Source organism: Orbicella faveolata, unplaced genomic scaffold (assembly GCF_042242905.1).
Source record: "Orbicella faveolata isolate gen_17 unplaced genomic scaffold, um_ofav_v1 contig_14, whole genome shotgun sequence".
NCBI classification, from domain to species: domain Eukaryota; kingdom Metazoa; phylum Cnidaria; class Anthozoa; order Scleractinia; family Merulinidae; genus Orbicella; species Orbicella faveolata.
Window position 1 is genome coordinate 5,072,501 of NW_028301541.1, and position 25,201 is coordinate 5,097,701.

Here is a 25,201-nt window from a genome sequence, read left to right on the forward strand (position 1 = left end):
TTGGTCCGTGTATTGTTGGTCAAGTTAAGTCGGTCTGTTAGAAGTCCGTTTGTAGGTTTCGTTTCCGTCATGGATAAGTCGTTTGTAAGACGCCGGTAGTTGTTGACATCTGTTAAGACGCGTTTGTTCTAGGTTGATGTACCAGCTTTCCAGAGTCAGTCGTTGAAAATAGTTTGTACTGTAGGTTAAGCACTGAGCACAGTCCCAGTCAATGTTGTGGTTTGTCAGTTGATGATGTACAGCAATGTGATTGTTGGCACCACCATTTCTCGTGGCTCGTTTGTGTTCAGTCAGTCTCGTGTTAAGGTTTCTGCCAGTCTCACCAATGTAGGAAGCCTCACTGTCTGTTGTTAGGTTCGTCCCTGTCTTTCACGTTGTCCAGTAAGTGTCCTAACGAAGTTGTGGGTTTGTGGAGTACACGAATGTTGTAGGGCTGTAGAATCCGTTAGATGATCTCAGGGATCCTACAGCCCTACAACATTGGTGTTGTCCCGAAACCCACAACCTCGTTACGACACTTACTGGACAACTTGAAAGACAGGGACGAACCTAACAACAGACAGTTAGGCTTCCTACATTGGTGAGACTGGCAGAAACCTTAACACGAGACTGACTGAACACAAACGAGCCACGAGAAATGGTGGTGCCAACAATCACATTGCTGTACATCATCAACTGACAAACCACAACATTGACTGGGACTGTGCTCAGTGCTTAACCTACAGTACAAACTATTTTCAACGACTGACTCTGGAAAGCTGGTACACGAACCTAGAACAAACGCCTCTTAACAGATGTCAACAACTACCGGCGTCTTACAAACGACTTATCCATGACGGAAATGAAACCACAAACGGACTTCTAACAGACCGACTTAATTTGACTAGCTGTACACGCACCAAAAACCGACCTGCTTGACTAACAATAGACGGATCGAAACCCACCAGTGACTAATGACAAACTTTACACGAGTCTTTCAGCCAATACCATCATAGCTAAACTGACCAATCACGTTCAACGGATCAGACTTGTAACATCATCGACCGACAAACACTATTCACTTGACTCTGAAGACGACTTCCGCTCAGGTTGTCGAAACGTCAGTCAACCACAACAGTTCTTTTCAGAACTACCCTCACCCGGACGATCACACTATACATTGCAAAGTAAAGTAACACAGGAGGGAAGATAACAACATTTTATTGAAATAAAAATTGTCTCTCTTGTCCATGACTTTTAGTTTAAAAAAAAGAAATAAAAAAAAAATAATCTAGCCAATATTGTCCCTGCCTTATGGGTTGCTTCCACTCTGCCCCTTAGAGTCGGTGTTGTTTCTTTAGTCCTCATTTAATATTCCAACTTTAAAATCCTGGTCTGTTTTATCTGATCTCTTCATCCAAGCCGGGGACAGTTGAACACTTGGAAGAGTTAACCGTTTGCTCCCAAGTGGGGTGGACAGCGTAAGGGAAAGTGAGAGTTTGCTCCCCATGCCTCCGGGGTCTCAGTCTTAATTTGTCACAATGCCACACTCCAGTAATTTTGGAATTAATAAGACGAAAAAAAATTAATATGCCAATTCGTCAATTGATTCAAGATGCTAATTCGCGAGTCAATGTATTGAAAAAAATAATTTGCCGATAAGCTCGCCCTCCCGGAATATTTTGAATTAAAACCCATTGAAGTTGGAAATGTCCGCAACCAGGACAAGAAAAACGGAAGCGCTAAAGCGTGGCGCTCAATTTCAGTGCATCACCGTTGAAATCAAAGAAAGAATTGAAACACAGAATCCGCCAGTCTGACCTCCGACCAAACCTCCGACCGACCGTCATTCCACAAACTTCACCAAAGAGCAGAAGTCGCTAAAAGTCTTTCATCTGTGAAGCTACCGATGTCAGGTCTCTCTCTTTAATTTGGATGAAAGAAATTGGCCGATTTATATAGCAAAAAAGGTTCAGTTTATTTTAAAACTAAAATTATTGCAAAAGGTTTTAGTTAATTATGCCTATTCAGCTTGTTTGTTTATTGCCGTTTCAAATCACGTGACGTTACTCTGGAGAGTTGTTTATTCAAATGCAAATCAAATTCCCGTGCGAATGAATGAATAATTAGAAAGACAATTCTCCAGAGAACATCCGTGATCTGAAATGAGCAATTAACATACGAAGCTGAGTGAGTTATTATTTGAAATCTAAAGCAAGCTAGAGATTTAGACCGAATCGGTGCTAAGAGTATTAAGAATTTGGACGTGTGCTTAAGTTATTTATGCGCGCGAAGGATTAAAACTAGAAAATTGTTGACAAATAAATTTGGTCGCGATTATGCTTTTCTTAATTAAGCCGAGTTCTGATTAGAAATAGTTTTAAAGCTAACTTGATTCGTTAATTTTCATTGTAGAAGTTGAGAATATGTTTTGTTAATCAAAAATTCCCATTGCAAGAGATTGTAGCGTCCTTCGCGTCGGTGACTTCTCTGCTCACGCAATGTCTCTCCTCGCTTCGTGGAGGAGAATTGCGTGACAATCCGAGGAACTGTAAATTTTAGTGGATTTTAGTGGAAAAAGAGAAAACCCATGAAAAAAATTGAGCCTACCTAGGAAAGTATCACCCCCTCAAAACATCTATAATTATCAATATTTATTACTATTACAAAAAAAAAGCAAAATAAATTTCAGAATAAAGAAGTGCTATATTGATTTAATTTATATCTATATAAATTGTCCTTCTAAATTGGCGGTGAAAAGTTTTGAATTCCTGTTTTATTAGTTAGGTTGGGTAGAAATTGAATGAAATAAAGTGCTTAAAATAATGATCAGTGCAAGATGCTTTAGAATTACCCTTCATCAACAGACTAATTAACTGTTGAATGGAATGTCACCAATTTACTTAACAGTTAACCAGCCTACCAATGAAGAATTATTCCTCAAACATCTATTATATATTTAGCTTCTAAGAAATAACCAATTGACAAATAAATAAGAATGACTATTAAACACTCCAGAAACTTAAGAAAGACCAGGCACAAGCTGTCAACACAAGGATTTCTGGGATTGTTTTGGTAACTAGCATGAGCTATGATTGGTTGACAGTTACCAAGGCAACCATTGCCCCAATCAAAGCTCATGCTGGTTATCAAGGCAATCCCAGAGACTCAAGAGCCAAAAGCTGGTGCTTAGCTTCCCTAAAGTTTGTGTAGTGTCAAGCTAATGTAATTTCTGGAAATTACAATTAATTTTTGGAAAATTATAAACCTATGTTATAAGTTTAATGGAATTAAACTTATAACATAACTTATTTATGGAATTAGAACAATATATGAAAATTTGCTTGAAATTCCTTAAAAGGGAAAATGAAAATTTAAGAAAATGCTTAGTAAGAATTGTTTTCCAAAAAGATGTGTTTTGTTTATAATCAGCCTAATATAATATTTTATATTATTAATTTGAAGTTTAAGTTTTAATGAACCTAGAAAAGAGAGAAAACCTGACCCTATAGCAACCCAATCAGAGAGACCCCCAGTGACTCAGCTCAATTTGATGTCATCAGTGAAAATCCAATCAGGTCAGACCGATGAAATTCAGTGATCTCCTCTGTCTATGCTTTCTCTAGAGATGCACCTTCCTTGAGCCCCACAATTCAGCACTCCTGTTTTACGTCCTCAGTTGTGGAACATTTCCTGATACATTGACCGCGAAAAAGCATCTTGCTGGGCCGAAATTAATGGTGTGGTACTGTGACAAATTAAGTGAAACCCTAAAGACATGAAAAGCAAACTCTCACCTTCCTTCACACTGTCCACCCCACTTGAGAGCAAACGGCCAACTCTTCCAAGTGCCCAACTGTCCCCAGCTTGAATTACAAGATCAGATAAAGTTTCCCAGGATTTCTCAGTTGGAATATTTCAGAGGACATCAGAAACACACACCTTCTCTGAGGCAGAGCTTCCACAACCCGGCAGGGACGTGATTGGCTAGAGTTAAATATGACCAATCTTTGGTCTTGATGTGTGTGCCACCTTCTGTCCTGGAAGTGAATAAGAACCTAACAACTTAATTAGTAGATACATGCAAGCTCATTAGCATTATAACTAAACTGCTAAAAAAAAATGAATATTTCTTGGTGATGCATGTCCAGAAAAAAAAAAAAAACAAGATTGAAACCTTAAGCTAGTTTGTAAGTGTGTGTTTAGGATGCAAAGCAAAAAATGCCTACAAGCTTAAAAAAAAATTTGCACAAAAAAACCTAGCGACTTTAGCACCGAAAAAAAGTTCTAAAGTAGACCTAAAGGAACTGTCAAAATATGATGACTTGCAACACCAAGAAAGAACTAAGAAAACTAGGCAAATAAAATTAAAATTTACTTATGTTCATCAACAGTCTGCATTATGAAAGTAATTAATGCTGTGATCACTTCGACGAGACTCCGCAAAAAGGTTATACTTACAAGAAAGCATCAGATGTAGTTTCTAAATTAAAATAAACTAAACGGAAAACAAGAGAAACTGGTAACAAATTGAAATTAAAATGCAGACTGTTGATCAGTGAATGTTGCCTAATCTTAATATTACAAATACTTATCATTAGCCAGTAATCATGGAATCAAAAATTGAGGAATTGAAAACGAAATGAAAATGAGCTTTTGGAAAACAAAAATAGTGCTAAAAAAAAAATTCCTAAGTGACAAACTAAATGAATTTTGACTAATTCTTTGAACAATGACATTGCCACTCAATTACTTTTCTCCAGTTAAGTGATGTCATGACATATTTTGTGGATAATGCCTATAAAATTTGCAAATTAATGAACATTTTGATAAGTCTTCAAAGTAATAAATTCAGTCACGATCAAATATATATGACAGAGTGGCAACAATAAGACTCTCACTGCACCTAGCTAGTCTTTGCAACTTTTGTTGTGCTTGAAAATAAATACTAATTTTAAGCTAGTATGCTTTCAGTTTGGGCTAATGAGCTTGCAGATCCACTTAAGTGCAAAGTAAATAAATATAAACAAAGGAAGCAATATTACTTAACTGTAAGGTTATAAAGATAGGAAAAATTGATAAATTCCAAAAACAAAGCTGCTAAATTTTGTTGTAGCCTAAGAGCAAAAATATGTCATTTTTCACCCCACTTCTAGTCATCACTTCATGAAAATGAAAAATATTTGACCTGTCTTGAGATTGTTCAATTTATAATATCAAATGCTTCCCTTGTTTATGTATTAGACAACTACTATCAAGCTACCGAGAAATACACTAAATAAAATTTAGCAAGTTTCCCTTGAGCAGTGAAGAATGTGCTAACTTAAAATTCTAAGAGTTTTCCAAATTAATAGTAATTTATCTTAGCCTATAATGAAACAAAGCCCATGGTAAATGCAGAGTATTGAAAACCTGGGTGTCCTGTGTTCGTGGTGATTGTGCTGAAGCCCTCTAATCTAGAAATTTAGTTAGGGAACCAATAAAATAAAACTTGCTAAGCTGTGCTGTTTGAATCCCTACTTTCAAATTTGCAAATTTTGAAATTTGAGACTATTTTTCTTAAAGTTTTAAACTATAGCTGCAAAATTCAATGGAAAATCTCAGAAGAAAATAATTTAGCTGTGCTTCATCTGTGTTTCTTATGCTTTACATAAAATGTAAATTTTGAACTGCATAAATAAACTCTTTAAATTTAGTTGAACATGATTTGTTGTTGTTAATCTTTGTTTAATTCTTTAAGCCCCAAAAAATGATTAGCAACTAGTTTCTCCTCATGCCGTAGAGTAAATCAGACATAATGAGAATTGAAAAAAATGTCTTAGTTTGTTTCTAAAAATGACCAATCAGTACCTATTAGAAAGGTATGGAAACAAGATAAGATAATTTCGAAGCTGATCTTATGGTTTATGCAAAATGTATCAGTATCACTCTACTTCTTGTTTGTCAATTATAGATTTTTGTGTTTTTCTACAACTTTTGGTCAACTTTTCTTAACAATTAATACTTAGTTAAGGGTGAAAAAAGAACACCGCTCAAGGGAATCTCATGCTGGAACCTTCAAACCTTATTCAAATGGAACAAACAAGTGCAAGCTGGGAGTAATATTGACTTTTTCCAAAAAAGGCACTTGTTTGAACAATGGTGGCACACACACCTACGTATATTAATCTGACTCAGTGCTAATCCTTGCATTGGTATGCAGCTTGTGCAGTTTCTGTAGTCTGTAAAGTTTTGGTGATCATGGTAAAGGGTGTGGTAGTCAGTAGAAGCTTGCAGTGTCAATGACAGTCTCTTCATCCTTAACTAAAGTGCTGGAGTCAGGTGTAGTTTTTAGGCTTGAGGTCAAGAATAAGTCATTTGTCATATGTAACTAGGTCACCCTTAGATGTTGTCAGTTTTAATCAATCTGTAATCTTAGTCTAGTTTGTGTTAGGTTTGTGAATTTGCAGTTCACTTTTGTTGGTTGGGTGGTTGAGGTCATGGAAAAGTTATTTGTAAGGTATGCGTGGATCTTACTGATGGATGTTCTCAGTTTCAATCCATCTATTGTTTGGCAAGTTTGTGCTGGTTCTGTTTGAAGTAAAAGTTTGTTGGTTGGTCAATGCTGAGGTCCCGAATAAGTCATTTGCAAGGTACATGTAGATCTTGCTGTCAGATGTTCTATGTTTCAATCCATCTATTGTTCATCAGGTTTGTGTTGGGTTTGTTAATTTGAGGTTAAAGTTTGTTGGTTGGTTTGTTGTGGTCATGAATAAGTGAGTTGTAAGATTTAAGTAGCTGTTGGTGTCAGGTGTCAGTTCAGTTCAATCCGTAGATTATTGTTAATCAAGTCTGTGTTGGTTCTGTTTGAAGTTAATTTTGTTGGTTGATTTGTTGTGGTCATGAATAAGTGAGTTGTAAGATGTAAGTAGCTGTTGGTGTCAGGTGTCAGTTCAGTTCAATCCATAGACTGTTGTTAATCAAGTCTGTGTTGGTTCTATTTGAAGTTACAGTTTGTTGGTTGGTTTGTTGAGGTCATGAATAAGTCTTTTGTTAGGTGTAAGTAGCTTTTGGTGTCAGGTGTCAGTTCAGTTCAACCATAGACTGTTGTTAATCAAGTCTGTGTTGGTTCTGTTTGAAGTTAAAGTTTGTTAGTTAGTTTGCTGAGGTCATGCATAAGTCATTTGTTAAGTGTAAGTAGTTGTTGGTGTCAGTCCCAATCCATCTATTGTTAGTCAAGTTTGTATTGGCTCTTTTTGAAGTAAATTTGTTGGTTTCTTGAGGTCATGAAAAGGTCACTTGTTGGGTGAAAGATAAGTAGTTGTCAGTTTAGAGTTGTTTGTTTCAATAAGTTAGGGACTGTACTCGTTTTAGAGCTCATCAGGTTGGTGTTGACTTGCTCCAAACCAATGCAAGAAGTTTGCCAAGAGTCTAAGAATCTTGTTGAAGACTACCAAGCTAAAGAAATAATCACCTAACCTGAACGGGGGTTGTGGAACAACAGCTGGGTGAAAAACCTCCCCGTACGTCCACTTGCCCCTAGGAGGAAAACCCCGGGCCAGCTGTACCCCACATTCAAAGGCCTCCCGGGCAGGGCCAAAAAAAAATGCAAGTACATAAACAAACTACTTAATATAATAAACCATCTTGTTGTCTTGTCTTGGGAGCCAATCTTTAAGCATCCTCCTTCATGTCTGACCTGTTCCCCATTCTCTAGTCTCTCCAAGTCCATCCTGTCTTGTGATAATCTCTGCTGTGTAGCATCCTATGATGAAACAAGCAAAATGATACTGAGTTATTGCAGAATTCAGTCTTTAGCTCTAGACACCAAAAAGAAAAGACACCACTGCTGTATTCAAATCTTGAAGTGAAGAAATACAATAAATTAGAAGTCCTTGGGACACTTATGCAATGTAACGAATTATCTGTGTTTTAGCACTGAAGTTTGAAAAAAAACGCTGCTCTATCCTTTAAAAACGCGTTGCTGTCCCCCCTCCCCAACCAACACAATGTTGAAAATCAGGTGAAATTGCAGGTACCAGTACTAGTTTTCAACATTGTATGGGGGATGGGGGGATGGGGGGAGAGGTTAGACAGGGGAAGTTGCATTTGCGCCTGGCGTGTGTGCAAAAGCGCCAAAAGTGCAAATTTGTCCCAAGACTTTTGTCCATCATTGTCTGAATTTCAGTTGAGAAATAAAATGTCACTTTTCAGTGGTTTTCAACTGGCTAAATGTGTTTTTTCTCGACTCTGTGAATAGATTGTAATACAATGACTATTTTTGAGCTATTTTGTGGTTTATTTAAGCTTATTTAAGTCGTGCAGAAATGTCAAACCTTGAAGTCAACTCTATCGTGAATATGATACATGCCATGAGCGGGCATCATAAACTATAATTTTGTCCAAAGGGTACCGAACCAAATATTAACAAGTTGTTTCCTGCCAGCGGAAGCCATTTCCCTTTATTTATTTACGAAACAATAGGGTGTGATATTTTTTTTAGGACCCCTCTTTTAGTGTTGTGGACAATGAGTTGGTCACTTCTTATTTGCACAACTCAACAGTTCTCAGCAACAGTACTCTGCCTACTTAATTCCTAAAGCTCACATTTAAGACATGTTGAAGTGAAATGCGTTTGACAATCCATCTTTCTACACCTTTATAACTGGGAAAAATGTAATTTTGAGCTCTGCAAGCAGGGTACTCACTTTCCATTGTTAAGAATTGTTTAAAAGTCAATTCTTCCATACTGAATCAAGTGATACTTTGAAAACATTGAAGAAACACTGTTTTTCTTTGCCACTGAGTACTGTGCGATGACCAATGGACAGTGATGTCACTATGAAGAGCATAGCGCCTCTGTACATGTATACTTAAAACGCGCTGTAATAAGATTGACTTAAATACCAAATTTGTCGTTCAAGTACTTGAAGTATCCGCAAAATTGTACATTATAATGTAAACAATCGTTACATATCCAAATCAAGCAATGCCGTTATCACTGCCATCACATACAAAAGTTACTGGATTATTTGAGATCAACATCCTTCCCGATGGGTCCAAAACCACTGAAAAATACCGAAAAGTTGTGTAAAAGCTCCTAGAAATGCCTTTCTACATGTAATCTCAGATGTTTACATTGTTGGGTTCTAAATGTATCAAGGGCTAAAAAACATCCTGATTGTGCATTTTTCCATGAGATGTGAAAATCAGACAATCCTGCACAAAAGTCCTTGGGACGTTTATGTAATGTAACGAATTATCTGTGTTTTAGAACTGAAGCTTGAAAAAATGCTGCTAAATCCTTTAAAAACGTGTTACTGTCCCCCCATCCCCACCCAACACAATGTTGAAAATCAGGTGAAATTGCAGGTACTAGTTTTCAACATTGTACAGGGGGTGGGGGGTGAGGTTAGGCAGGTGAGGTTGTATTTGTGCCGGATGTGTGCGCAAAAGTGCCAAAAATGCAAATTTGTCCCAAGACTTTTGTCCATGATTGTAGTTATAATGACTCCCTTGGTCAGACTGTACACAGCTTACATGTAGTTCAGCAACTCATCTTTAGACAAGAATTATTTAAATCTATTTTGGACTCTAGGGGCACTTTCCATTCAGCAAGAATTTCAGGAACTTTTCAAGGTATCATAGTAGGTGGACTTCTATGAAAAATGTGAAAAAGCTTTTTTTGGCTTTTCAAATTTATGAAGACTGACAAATATTTTGCAAAAAGAATGGGGGAAAAAAGCTTTTTTACTTTTTAAGATAAAGAGAAAAACAATTTTTGAATCTCATTAACCCCTTACAGCACATTGACACCTCTAATTAAAATTCACCGCCAGTTGTCACATGTAATGGGAACTGCGGTGTGACATTTCATTTGTGTGCATGAACTGTTCTCGATCTGGTTGTTTCATTGCGAGTTAGCTTTCTTTCTTGTCAAATTTTCTTTGTATCAGGACAAAAATGCAAGAAAACTTCTCGCCCAAAGAGAAGAGGCAAAAATCTGGTGGAACCCACGGGTTCAGCATCCAACAAGATCTTTGGCTCTGAGCGACCGTGGGTCACTCCGTAACCAAGAAGAATGGTTGAAGGAACTCGAGGACACTACTCCTGTCAATGAAGCTAAAGGACAAAATACAACAGTCAAGTGCAAGTCACATGAAATTGCTGGAGAATGCACGCGATTCCAAAACTTCCACAATGAGAAAGTCAAGTGCAGATGTAGATGTAGACGATGGAGACCTCGAGATTTCCTCTTTTTTGGCTTCACGAGGAATGGTTTCAAAAAATGTTTGGAAAACGTAGAGGCCTAAACTTAAGCAACATAATACCAATGCCACTGACGAAATCTTCTAAGTAAAAGAACTCAGTGCAGTTTAACTTGGTAGTTTGTCACTTCTCAGAGATTTCACTGCGATGGGTTTGTGCATCAGAATTGCAGAGGTCTGTTTATTTCAAGTTGTCAAAACCCATTGTTGTGGTAAACTGACCCATGCCGACATCTGTCAGTGCACAGGGGATTTTTACACCTAATCATGCCAATCTCTTAAAAGGTTTTTCGTCCTTTTCTCAATAAAATAAACCTGCATATAAGGATGAACATTTTTAGTTCCTTTGCCCACGCCTTCTGACAGAATTGGCTGAAAATCAACAGTTATGTTCCAGGATACCTCCTTTGAAAAAAGGTGTTGGGCTTTGCTTAATTTCATTTTATTTCAAAGTTATGGCTTCTTTAGTGGAATGAAACGTCTGCATTGAAAATATCAAAGTTTAGGAGGGTGTAGAAAAAAAAAAACACACCACATCTGGAAAATCGTTGACACCCTTTCTGAGAGTGATGTGTGAGAAAGCATTTCCGATGTTAATTGCGCCGCTCTGATAATTCACGTGTGGAAGCGAACCAGTTTAAGCGAAGTAGTGTTTCTGAGTATTTCTTTTAATATTACTGCGACAATAACTTTTTAGAAAATTTCAAAGATATGATTGTATTCTATAACTATTAAGCATTCAGAAAATGTGTAGGTTGATGGGGTTTTCTTTCAAAGTGCCAGTGTAAGAATGCAATTTCCAAACACTGCCAATCCACCTACCACAATACCTCAAACGGAGGTGATTAGTATAGATGTTTTCTTAGAGAAATTCCAGAAAGTTGAAGACTGTTACATTTTTGAAATGTGAACCATTCAAAAAAAAATTGTGGGAATTCTGAGAGAAAAATCAAATGGAAGGTAAATTCTCGTTCAGAATGTTTTTTTGACAACTTGGGTATACCTCACAAGGTTGTCCTGTTTATCTATATAATTGTTCTTGATTCTCTGTGCTCCATTTGTCTTACAGTGTATAATAAATAATGGTAATTGAACTGAGTGGAGTGCAATTTGGTCTGAAATCATACGCGTGATTTCAAAATCGAACGAGCGCGCAGCGTGAGTTCGATTTGAAATCACAAGTATGATTTCAGACCAAAATTGCACGACATGAAGTTCAATTGCCACTTTATTAGATCCATTTTGAAATCGCACAATTTTATCGCCTTAATTTTGAGACTTTTGGTGTATTGTTCCAGTAGCCGGTTTGTTAATACGCTTTGTCTCTGTAGTCTGTAAGTGACAGTAAAATCATTTTATGCCTTAGTTTTTTTTAAATTTGTCATACATTTCACACGTGAAACACGCATTGTTCAGTCGTTCTATAAATGACCGAATGAAATCTTGGCTACCGCTCCAACGCTCCTGGCTGTCCATGGTTACATATAGCTCAAGACAAATGGCTTTGAATCGACTTTGCTCACTTAGCAAACTATTGACTACACGGATAACGATGAAAATATGTGATAACCTAGTTATGGCAAGTCCGAAATGGGGAATAATTTTGTACAAGTATCAAATGAAATAAACAAAGAATGGCCCAAAGAACGAATCTTATTTAATTGACAGCATGATCAATGCTGGAAAAAGCATCTGAGCTGCGTTTAAGCTAAATACAGCACAATCTTCAAAGTATAAAATATCATCATTGTTCATGTATTGCTGCGCCTCTTCATCGGCATTTTGTTCAACTTCGTGTCCATCAAACACGATGCTCAGGATTGCCGTCTGTCGTATGACGTTGGAAGAAAAATGGAAAATATATGACAAAGAATCCAACGCTTATTTCAAAGAATGGAACAATTCTGCTGATTTGGTTACCTGAATCGATTGGGAAAGTACAATAGTGTTCATTCAATTGCATTTCACACCCACTGGAAAGAAAACTCTTTGAGTAGCCCCCCTCCCCTTTGGAAATTTACCTATGTCAGACACTCCTACCCCTTGGAATTTCCGCGACCTTCCGTGGGGGGGGGGGGGGGGGGTATGAATATTTTCTGGAACCACACATTTTGGTTCTTAGGATGCCTCTCAACCACCAGGGCAGGCATGCAAGGTATTTTAAAAGAGCACTTAAGAGCTTCATATTAAGCCAAAAAATATAACACACTTTCGAGGAAAGGAGGTGCTTTTGTCTGTCTAACGTAATGGAGTTGACTATTTGAATAATGAGGTTGATTTAACATTCATCACAGAACAATTTATTGTGCGCTAAATTACATTTTTCTTCTGAGCTTGCTTAAATCAAACAGCAGTGCTTACAAATTCATTTGAAGGCTAATAGGTTTTTTCTTGTGGTTCAGCTTTTACCATTTACCAATTTGATAGTCATTTCATTCTTGTCCTGCAAAAAATCATTCAACCAAAACATTTGAAGAAGTTGTTTCAAATTTGGTTTCAACCACTCAAAAAAAGCTAACATGTACATTTAGGCAAAGTTGCCAAATAATATGTATGTAATTTATCAAAGCCTAGTCCTTGCACTTTTTTTTCATACTGGATAACAATTACCCCACGAACACAGTCTGATTTCCAGCTTTTTTGTTTCACGATGCTGAAAAGGCTGGATAACAATAAAACAACTCAAAAAAACAATTTTAAAGCCTTCACCGATCAACATTACCAGGCCACATCAATAAAAAGCCCCTTTCATGAGCAAATTATGGGTTTTTCAAAATCATGGGTATACTGACAAGCATTTCCTCACTTTTGCATAATTATAATATTGCCTGGCCAAAATGCAGAAAATCTTATTTTGTACAGGAACGGTTGCTATGCAGGCTAATGGTCGGACAATTCCCTCCACAAGATGTACCTGCCGGGAATCATGGCACAAGTAGTTGTATTCATCATCTTGGACTGGATATCTGTTTTCATGAATACAACTACAATCACATAGAATGATTTCCTGCAGGCGAGTCTCATAAAGGGAGTTGTCTATTATCTCGCAGTCAATCAAGTTGATCAGTGTCTCAGTTATCAAGTCTGGTAATAAATAAATATTTATCATTTCACGAAAAACATATTATGTAAAAGAATTAAAGAATGCACAATAAAACTATTTATTTATCTTAGGAGTTAACTACATTATTTTGCTTGAACGTTATTCAATACCATGTGGTATGAAAGAATTTTCAGGAGTTTTATTTCGCCAAGTGCATGTATTGAGTTAGACTCTCCCTTCCCTAGCTAGTCATTATGTGTTGATATATCATGTGACGAAGCACGAGGAATAAACACATTTCCCTTGTCAGCCATCTTGACTGTGTCTTTACATTACAGTTTCCATTTATTTACAGTGTGTGTGGAATCTTACATGCATGTTTGCTATTTACATGTAAAAAAGAGACCGATTAATAACTGCATTGCCCTGAAGTGCACACGGTAATGGTAATTACTATTAATCATTTTGCTTACCTGGTAATTGCTTCAAGCTGATTGCAATGGCTATGAACCACTTGATTTTCTGTCAAAATCTCATCTGGAAAAGAAGCGTAAATACTAGCTTTTAGTTTCCATCAAGACAACTTCCCTTCAATGTTTCTGCACTGCATAAAATTGCATTTCAAAGAGTTAACAGATGTAAATAAATTTAAAGGGAGCATGCTCCCACCTAAAAAGCATAACAAATCTTTTTCACTTTGCCATCCTCCCTAGGGGCTGTTCCTATGTGAATAGGTCAGGGAGGCTCATTGGAAAGGTTGGGCTAAACCTCTAAAGGAAACCAATCTGGGAGTGGCTACTGACTAATTCAACCCTTGAAAGATACCACGTTAAACCAGACGTGACTGCATTTTTTATTTCTTTGAATGCACCCTAAAAGATACCTTGACGGCTAAAAATAGCGGCACTTTGTCCAGCACACTCTAAGTGAGACCAAAATTTGTGATTTACCCCCCTAAGCAAGTTGATACTTACAGAGGATGATAATGGCTTAGAAGCAATGATATTGTCCCTTGAGTTGCAAAAAAAGTCTGAGTCAAAGATCTTTCGGAATACATATAAAACAAAACTGTGCTACAGAACACTGCGGACAAGTATAAAAAATTAATGGATTTTCCCGTCTACAGCATGGAAGTATCACTAGTTCAAGTGAATGTATTGCTTATACATGTAAAATTAGTGTTCTCATTTCAAAATGCATGAAATATATTTTCTTGCATGCAAACCCTAACCTAAGGGTTGTCATACAAAGGGATAAGTGTGACAAGATGTCATGTCCAGTTGCGTGATGATCCTTAGCACCAGGTTGTTTTCCAATTAAATTTTGAACCAGCCTGGAATTGTACTGTTTAGTTTTATTGAGACTTCCTGATTACTGTAAACATTGATATTGAACCCTAGCTGCACATATTAATTCTCCTTTCTAATTGCCCAACATGTTTTGATTCTAGTGTTGAGAATTTGCTGTTATACCTAGACTATTCCGAGTTGATAATTTTCTTTATTCCTTTTGCCTGTCTGCTTGGAAATGTATTGATACTATAAGGATAAACAATATGTCCATCACTCTTGCGACTGGCTCAGAGTACGATTTCCACAACCTTTCAATTAAATTACATTGTGGGGCTCGTTTCAAAAGAAATCCCTGGTAAAACCTGAGAAAATTCGACACCGGATACAAAATGAATATTCTTGGTGTTTATACACTATACTACTTATATTATCAAGAAAAAGTGAAAAGGCTCTGAGAGAAATTTGTTGGGTGCACGTCAAATCAACAACCAAAAAAAATCATCTCTAGCTACATGTACATGTATCACATGAACAGCAGCCTTTCAATTTATCATCCAAATTTCTTCACATAATTTTAATTCCATAATTTTCAAACTAGGAAACTTCATTTGAGAATTGTTGTCAAAGCTACAATTTTAATGTGTGAAAACGACCTTAGCTTGAAATCTTAAAAATAAAAAATATGCAAATTTCCGCATGCTGTTCTCACGCATCATCTAAATATTTGCGTTCTAGAAGATCAAAACAATATTCCAAACTTTACTTCTGCAATCAATTGTTTTATATATTGCCGTTTTCTCTACCATTTCAAAACAATTCTCAATCCACTGAAAAAATCTAACACACATTTCAAAGAACTGTTTTTCTTCTACCTTTTTGCAGTTGCTTGGAAAAAATGTTACTGAAAAAAATCTGCTTCAGCTGAGGTTTTGAACTCCAAGACAATAGACTGTGTGCGATATATTAAAATTCAGCTTGGCAGTGAGACTTAGAGAACACAAACAAACAAAATTGATTGACCATGTTTATTCATTTCTTTTGTTGATGTCCTCTAGGCCTCACTGTCAAGCAGAATTTTAATATATCTAAAGTGGCCTATTACTTACCAATAGGTACATATGCTCGTTTTCTTGCATGACAATACAGTCTTTTTAGTAACACAAGCTAAATCAGTCACGTCTTTTTAGAAAATGAGATTTAACGGCTTAGTTTTTTCATTGAACAAGCATTTGCTGAAGAATATAATGACACCCAATCCAACAATGGCCAGGAAAATGTTTTGAAAAACATATCCATCACTGTTTACAATAAAATGAAATACTGTCAAACCACCCACAGACAACCTCTTATGAATTTTGCACAACCAATGAAATACTTATGAACTATGAACATACTCATATATCAGACTCAAGATGGTCCCTTTACAAGTCAAAATGGTCACTTTGTGAGGTTCGACTGTTCAACAACCCAGACATGCAATGTACTTTACCAAGATCACATGAATAAACAGAGGCTCTATAAAACTAACGTTAATGCCCAAGTCGCTAGTGGAGGGAAGGTGCCTATGAAGCCCAGGGGCTGCAACCGCAGTCACATCCCCAAGGCGCTAGAACACCCAACTGGTCTGTCCAACCCGCAACCAAGCCATGAGCCCCCCGCGCCAAGCTGAGAACCGCTAAACTATAATTTAATCCACAATGCCACACTAACAGAGCGATGAACACACTGCGAGCACATGGGACAACAACACATGTACTAACCAAAAATACCGCTGGACAATGTCAGCCCCAGGGCTCTCACGACCATATGACTGTTACAAATGCTACAGAACGCACCAAACGCTAAACAAATGCTAACAGATGGCCAAGGCACTAACAAACGCCTACAAAAACGCTACTGACCAGACTTGCTCCTGGTCATAAACTATGTAAAATTTCATTGAACTATATCAAACACTACAGAATGCACCAAACGCCAACCAAATGCTCACAGACGGCCAAGACACTAACAACCGCCTATAAAAACGCTACTGACCAGACTTGTTCCTAGTCGTTAACTATGTTAAATTTCATTTAACTATATCTAAAAATCAAGTTTGTCACTTAGTTGGCCAAATAGGTGTCTGTCTGTTGGTCAATTATTATTTTCTCTGTCTGTCTGTCTGTCTTTTGCCCTGCCTGTCTGTCTGTATCTTAGGCTTGTCATCATCAAGTCACTCAGTATGAAACAAATTTAATTCATTTGGTCTTCTTAGTAGGCCAATCAATTGCTTATCAGTAAACTGATCTGCAAATGTAGTTTCGTAATTAATCCTTTGATCAGTTTGTTTAAACATGTCAGTCAGTCAGTCAGTCGGTCAGTCAGTCAGTCAGTCAGTCAATCAGATTTTAATCAAAGTGGTATCAATCTACTCAGTGACTCTATCAATACGTTGGTCAGAAAACAAATCAATGTCAGTTCCTTGTTAAACAGGTTAGCCTGTAAGCTCCATGACATGTACAGTAGTTTGAAAATCAGCAAATTATTCAGTCAGTCGGCTAGTCAATTGGTTCTGTAACCCAACTAGCCCTTCAGTTACACAGTCACTTATGGAACTTTTTTTTTTTCAAGGAAAATATTTGAACAATGATTTGAGTGACAGAATAGTCAGAATTATGTTTGCAACTGCATTAAGTGCTGTAATTTGAGAGCTCTTCTATTCATGGTGCAGAATAACCATGGCAAAATAGATTGCATGACTGAATTCAATTACTTAGAGCAAAACTTGGCTTATTAAAGAGTTAAGTTTACCTGATTCACCCAAAAGTTGGATTGCAATATAAAACACCCAGCCCTTCTAAAGATAACTGCTTGAAGCTTTGCTCAACTTGGTCCCTGTTGGCATCTGATCTGGAAAAGCAAGATTAACTTCTTTCAGTGTCAAGAATATAAGATACCTAATTAGTTGACGATGACCAGATCCCAGTGACAAAAGAAAATCTCAGATTTCAAGCTCTAAGTCTAGTTTGCCTCTATTTGCTATTAGTAGAATTCTACTTGAACACTAATGCAAATGCTGCAATCTGATTGGCTGAGACATTGCACACCATCAGCGATTAGTGTTCAGTGGCTTGGTGTGGTCGATAAATTTTCAACGTTTTCTCGTTCTCAGAAGTTTTGAAAGAACATTTAAAAACAAATGAATAATGAAATTCCCGAGAAGACTGAAAAAGGACATTCACAGTTTCTGGAATTAAAAAAAACTTGAATTTTTTGAAAGAAACTGATAAGCGTGCACAAGCAACTGAAAACGTCAAATTGACAACTCAGTCCGTGCGAATTCTCTAAAGCGAGAAGTTTCATTTTAAGACCAGAAATGTTTGGAATCGTTATTTGAAGCAAATTTCAGTTAGAAGTCTGCTAAAACAATTTTATTCGCTCTCAATTACTGAGGTGATAGTTGATTTGGCCTTATTTGGCCTTCAACCTCATCAACTATCACCTCATAGAAATCTCGAGCTTATAATCTAATCGTTAAATAGAGAGCAAGGTCTTTGCAGGAAAATCTCAAACCAAGACCTTGCTGTATACAGCTCGGTCAATACGACAAGGCTGAGGTTTGAGGTTTTCCCATAAAGACCGAATGTTCAAGGTTAATAAGTTATTATGGCTTTTTGCTATTTCTTTACAGGTCCACAGTCAGCCTGTTGGCATTATGGGAAAATAATGCCTAGAACTAGCCAATCAGAATGCACGTTGTAATATCCCTTACAAACACAAGCCATATAATAAGCAGGGCTGTCATTAAGGGCTGTAACCTGTAACACCTGTTTATGGCAGAGTATGCTTGATTTTCCCTTGATGCTCTGGGTGTGGAGAACTAGGCTACAGGCAACTCAAATCTTGATGAGAGCCCTGATGAGTAACTATTAAAGGACACAAACAAGGGGGACATCCTTTCAAATGCAACTGGCATTGATCTGTTTTTAATGATATTGCCTCTGCATGAACCTCCATTTCAAGCTAGTTCTAGTCTGATAGTAGGAATGCAAATATGGCCTTAACTCTTTACATTTGACTTGAAAAATTATTAGTCTGTTAAGATGCCAGTCTTCAAAATATGCAATCAGTCACTCTAACTTGGTAGAATCAGTCAGTTAATTGATCACTTGCGCACAATTAACGCTTGCTTTCCTATACTGTACGTATCTGAGAGAAGCACTGGTTGAAGTTTATTGATTTGATACTGAAGTGCTCAACTGGTCCTAGGAATTTCAAAATGGACTTTGGAAACCACTAGTGAAACACAGTATTATAAGTAAGCTGTTAACCAGCCTTTCAGTGAATCTATCAGTCAGCCAATCATCCAACCAATTAGCCAGTAGCATGCATAGCAACAGTGTAGCATTCACCAATTTTTGGGAGCCGAAAAATCAAGTCAAGAACTTGTAATCAAAGGTCAAGAAGAGGAAATGCTTGTTGGCAGACCACAAGTTTCTAAAAATGCCCACTGACCTTTCACAGTTCAATTCATACAGAGATGGATAGCTTGTCAAGAAATTAATGGTTTTAAGCCAAAATATATAACACACTTTTGAGGAAAAGGAGGTGCTTTTGTCTGGCTAAAGTACTGGAGTTGACTATTTGAATAATGAGGTTGATTTAACATTCATCACCGAACAATTAATTTATTGTGCACTAATTACATTTTGCTTCTGAGCTTGCTAAAATAACACAGCAGTATTTACGAATTGATTAGAAAGCTGATATGTTGAGTGTTCAATTTAAAGAACAGCTTTTCTTGTGGTTTAGCTTGATAGTCATTTCATTCTTGTTCTGCAAAAAATCATTTAACCATAGCACTTGCAGCAGTTGTTTCAAATTTGGTTTCAACCACTCAAAATACCTACAAGTACATGTGAGAGAAGTTGCCAAACAATACTATCAAAGCCTAGTCCTTGCCTTTTTTGTCAGACTGGATAACAATACTTGTATAACAGCTGAATAATTTTCAAGCCTTCCCCAACCAATACTACCAGACCACATCAATCAGAAGCCCCATTCATGGGTAAATAGGGTTTTCAAAATCATGGGTTAACTGACAAGCATTCCCTCGCTGTTACCAGTAATAGTGCCTGACAATAATGCAGAAAATCCCATTTTGTACAGGAATGCTTGTTATCCAGGCTAATTATCTGGCAGTTAATCAGTTGGTCAGTCAATTCAGGTAATAATATTTTCATTTCAGGAAAAACACAATGCAAAAGAATTAAAGAATACACAATAAAACTATTTCATTTATTTTAGGAGGTAGCTAAATTAATTTTGCTTTCTGCGAGTTAATCAATACCACATGGCACAAATGAATTCCCAGGATTTCTATTTTGCCAATAACGAGGCGCATGATGTTTAAAAAAGAATGCAAATTATTGGAACCCCACAAGAGTCAGACAACATAAGCGTGTTCTGAGAGAAATCAGAGGAAAATGAATGCCAAATTTCGATTTAAAAATTGTTTTAGGAACACTTCCTTACGCGCTTGAAAAAGCATCAATTATCTTCCACAATTCTGTTTTGTTTGTCTGAGTTTGTCTGAGTTAAGACATCACTCACACGCTTCACTATTGTTGGTTTCTGTTTCATGTGGGATCTTACTCAAGGTTTGTACTTTTTGAGGCTTTTTTCCATGACCTTTTCCATGACCTTTCCGAGTTTTCCATGACCAAAGTTAAGCAGTTGTTCTCACAGCAGTACCAAAACAATCATTTATTTAACGTATTTTCCAGCATTATAATGCATAAAATGTGTGCTTGTGTCTATTTCTACTGAAATTAAAGCCTGTTTCTGACTTGTGTGTTATTTTTTCAATTTTCAAAATATCTTTTTGCCAAGCATATTTTTATTTCCATGACTTTTCATGACCTTCACTTAAATTCCATGACTTTCCAGGCCTGGAAATTGAAATAACAAATTCCATGACTTTCCAGGTTTTCCATGACCTGTACAAACCCTGTTACTGTACATACATGTACATGTTTGCTATTCACATGTAAAACAGAGACCAATTTGCATTGCCTTGAAATGCAAATGTAATGGCAATTACATCTACAGTGCTGTATTATTTGATTAACTAAGAGTTGTTATTATATGGCTAGTGTTTGTAACCAATATAACACATGCTCTGATTGGCTAGTTCTAGGGTATTATTCTCCTGTAATGTCCACGGGCCGATTACCGGCCTGCAAAACCAAAGCAAAAAAGCCATAGAATAATCAAATTATTAAGCTCGAACGTTTGGTCTTTACGCGAGGAATTTCAAACCTCACCCTTGCCGTATGAACCTTATTGCTTGGTCAATACGGCAAGGTCTTGGTTTGAGATTTTCCCTTAAAGACCTCACTCTTGGTTAATAAGTAGTTATTAATCACTTTGCTTACCTGGTCACTTCTCCAAGCTGATTGTAAAGGCTATGAACCACTTGGTTTTCTGTTAAAATCCCATCTGGAAAAGAAGCGTAATACTTGGTTTTAGTTGCCATCAAGACAACATCTCCTCAATGTTTCTACACTGCATAAAATTGTATTTCAAAGAGTTAACAGATGTAAATAAATTTAAAGCAAGCATGGTCCCAACCAAAAGCATATCAAATCTTTTGTACGTTGCCATCCTCCCCTAACGTTACTCCCATATGAATAGGTCAGGGATGACATCCGAAAATTTGAAATAAGCCCTAAAGGAAACTAATATGGACATGGCTAGTGCTTTATTTGACCCCTGAAAGATACCCTCCTTAAAATGGAGATGACTGCATTTTATTTTTTGTAGTTTTTTGAGGGAAGCCCTAAAAGATACGTTAATGACTAAAATAGTGGTACTTTGTCCTGAACACCCTAAGTTAGACAAAAATTGGTGATTGACTGCCCTAAACAAGATGACGAGCATCCCTGACTTTCCGCATGGGAGTCCCCCTTCCCCAACTATCCCCCCAACTATCCCCCCACAAAACCTAAAATAGTCAGAGACAACAAATGGACTTAAAGCAAGGATACACATGACCTAATGTAGATGTCTATACGTAACAGTTACTTAACTAGCATGGATTCTTGGTTCTCCTTTACGTGAAAAGCAAATAAAAGCAACGTTGATGTAAATATGAAAGTTTACATGCACACACATTGTGATGTTTGAAATTTAGTTCTCTACTTTCTTGCATTATCTGAAGAAGGATGAGTTGGAATTCATGACGACTATATCAAACGTTGTCAACTAGGTTGACTATTGTTCTGACACCATGCATGCATACTAAGTACTCCCAACTTTGGAAACATTGATGCTGTGGCATAATTTAATTTTAACAAAAACGGTTGCGTATTAAATAATGCAGTATTTTTTTGTTAGCTGTGTGGAAATATTTCCAAAACATTTTATGTGATCCTTGTTCTGAGACTTGCAGAATGGAATTAAATACACCTTCATGCAAATGTACATGTAAGCCGACACCTAAAACTCAACTCAAAGAGTGACTCAATTCTTAACACTTGATTCATCCTCACAAATATCACCATACTGAAGCATTCTTGATTATTCATACTTTAAGTTTTGGCATCAAGCAAACAATTTTTTTGCAGTTTGCTCTTCTTTTAGTTGGGAGGTGTAACAAAACACTTAATGACTGGCCCAACAGGAAACACTGGATTTGTTTCCCTGAAACCCTCAATGTTTGCCAAGGTGAAGCTTAGGGGAACACTGAGGGTCTCAAGGAAACAAAACTCCATGTTTCCCTTGTGACCAGTCATTAAGTGCTTATTATACCTGTCTTTGACCCTACATTAATTTTATAAGGAAAATGAGAGCGGAAATAATTTAGCTTAAAGAGTTTTGGCAGTAAACTATAGTTCTCTAAAAAAAATGGCTTAAAAACACAGCTTTGGTGAGATATTCACTATGGAAAATACAATAAGTAATGGGTAATAGCATCTCTAAAATAATGAAAAGCCACAGAATGTCAGATTTAATTCAGCTACATAGACTTTGATACAGTTTGTTGAATTGAAAAGGCTTGTAACATGTACAACAAAAGCAACTGAATGAAGAAAAAAGGTAGCAAAATCAAAGGGAATATCCACGACAGTTTTGTTCAAAAATTGAAATTGAACTCAGATTTTAGGTATACAATTCAGGTTTGCGCTTCAGCTGAGTTTTTAACCTTACAGTTAGGTCCTGTGCTCCTATACTTTGGGGAACTTTACCTATCCTGAGCAATAAATTATTTAAGAAATAGAAAACATGTACCGTGTTTCTATCGAGTTATAGAAACACAAGTGGAAGTTTGGGAGAATGAGAAATGCTGTGGGAACAAGCCGTGGGTGAGTGTTTCCACGGCTTTTTGGAGTTCTTCAAAAACTTTCACGAGTGTTTCTATTAAACAATTAGATTACAGTATGAGCTCGAGATTTCTATCACATGATAGATGATGGGGCGCAGCCCGAGTCAACTATCACACATACAAATTGAGAGCGAATAATCTAATTGTTTTAGTATAAATCTACTAGTCGTTCAAAACTTTAACCAGATCCTCTTCAAAGACTTTGAAAATGCAAAGAAGCGGCCGTCATTTTGGTGACAACCGCACACTGCTGCGCTACTTACTATCTATCACAGAATAGAAAACAAGTGGCGCAGCCAATCACAGAACAACATTTGTGATAGAACGCTAGTAGATTTATAGTAAAACTCGATAGAAACATGGCAAACATGTTTTCTATTTCTTTTAGAAAACACTGCGAAGAAAAAAAGAAAAAAGAGCTTGTTTACTTTGATCATCAAAATGTAAATTGTCTCTGCTCGCGCCATCATTATGTCAATGTCGTGCTAGTTCTGTGTTTCCATCGAGTTATAGAAACACGATTTTTAACCAATCAGTGTGCATATTTTCTTAGGACTGTTTTCTAATGTCATCTATTGATGGTGACAGTTGTGTCAGGTAGGTAAACCCTTGATTCTGACACTCAACTTGTATAAGTCTGCACTTTCAAAACAATTAGCACAGGCAAGCAGAAGGCCATTTAAAATGTTGAGGATATCGGTGCGGGGGAGGGGAGGGGGATGTGAAAGCCAATAATTTTAAAGGAAATATATAGCTTGCCTGGAATTTCTACAGCGTGGAGGGGGGGGGGGGGGGTCAAAGCAAAATACTTTCTGTTGGAAGGGAAAGGAAATTCTGTGAAGAAACACATAGTAGACTTCTGACAAAAAGAGAGGACTTTTGTTACTTCCACCGTTGTTAAATTATTGGAGAACTAAGAATCTGCACTATATACTGAGGGTGGTAAAGGGGGGGTATAGATTGATCACGTTTCACGGAAAATAAAGCAGCCCTTTCACAATTCACGAAAAATACAACATTGGCATTTCACGCTTCATGGAAAATAAAAGAGAACGTTTTGGAAAATAGCGGTTCACCGCGACTATGGAAATCACGATTCATGAGGAATAAAATGGCCATTTCACATTTCACAGGAAATAAAAAGGGCCGATCACGGGTCACGAAAATACCCTTTACCACCCTCTACACTGTATATGACTTATATGATTTAAACATGGGAAAACAAGTGGCTTTTCTGACTTTATAAATAAGCTTAATATGGAAGGTGTTTGCTTACAAACATTGTTCTTGTTATTTAAATGTTCAAAACGTTAAACAAAAGAATTCTTTGTTTCCCAGGCCTAAAGTTCCCTGGTTCGCATATTAATAACAATAGGTGACGTCACTGATATCTTTGCAATAAGTTGTAAACAAACTCATCTAGATCGAATGAAGATACCAGTTTATCTATGCACCTCTACCAAGGTAGAATAAACTCCTAGGTACATATACGACATTTAAATCCTACACTATTATCTAGTCTATTATTGCAAGGCAATATAATCATCAGTTTACCTTCAAACGGAGATCTTCTGAGTTTGTCAACAAACGCACACACAACGTCTCCATATTCTACCTCCTGGTTCCAAAACGTAATAAAAGTATAGTAAATCGACTTATATCTGTTATATCTGGTTTAAAGCGTTTTTAAACAAAGAACAAACTTGTTAAACTCAATTTTTTTCATTGTTTTCTTGCACACGTGCCAAAATGGCGGAGACGAACCACACTCGCAAAGATCCCTGGGGGATAGCTCCGACGGAAAAATGGCGGGAAAAGCCAACCTCCGCCATTTTGAAAATCGTCGAGAAGAAGGCCCTGGGGACAAGGTTGAGGAAAAGACCGTTGGGAGGTGGGACGAAGGAAGTCTGGGAGTAGGGAGCAGGGAGCAGGGAGGGACCCGGCGGGGAATTCGATATGAAAATGACGGGGTTGCTCGTCGTACCTTTTAGGGGTTGAAAAAGCGGTTTTGGTACCGAAAAAAATTGACAGGAGGTAATGTGGTTTGCTTTAGAACTGGTACCTCTTAGAAAAGAGTCTCCCCGGGGGAGGGGTCACCTACGGGAAAGAAGGCATCTCAATCACTCCAAATCCAAACATTTCCCAACAATTTAATCAATAATGAGTGTAAGCAGGCTAACCAGGGCTGATAAAAATTTTAAAACATAATTAAATTTTGCGTCTTGATATGGTGAAAATTCTAATAACTAAGGATTTCAACATCGCTGTGGGAGTG

The 25,201-nt window shown here is 37.1% G+C and overlaps 1 long non-coding RNA gene across 1 annotated transcript; it reads right to left on the bottom strand.

Annotated features, from left to right (window-relative positions):
- Nucleotides 1-1,183: 1,183 nt before the first annotated feature.
- LOC110068665 (uncharacterized) lies at nucleotides 1,184-24,718 on the bottom strand. Its single transcript, XR_016206326.1, has 6 exons — nucleotides 24,630-24,718; nucleotides 24,481-24,544; nucleotides 20,978-21,041; nucleotides 17,352-17,450; nucleotides 13,743-13,806; nucleotides 1,184-7,723 (listed from the first exon to the last, which is right to left on the bottom strand). It is a non-coding gene; the product is annotated as an uncharacterized LOC110068665 (long non-coding RNA).
- Nucleotides 24,719-25,201: the final 483 nt, after the last annotated feature.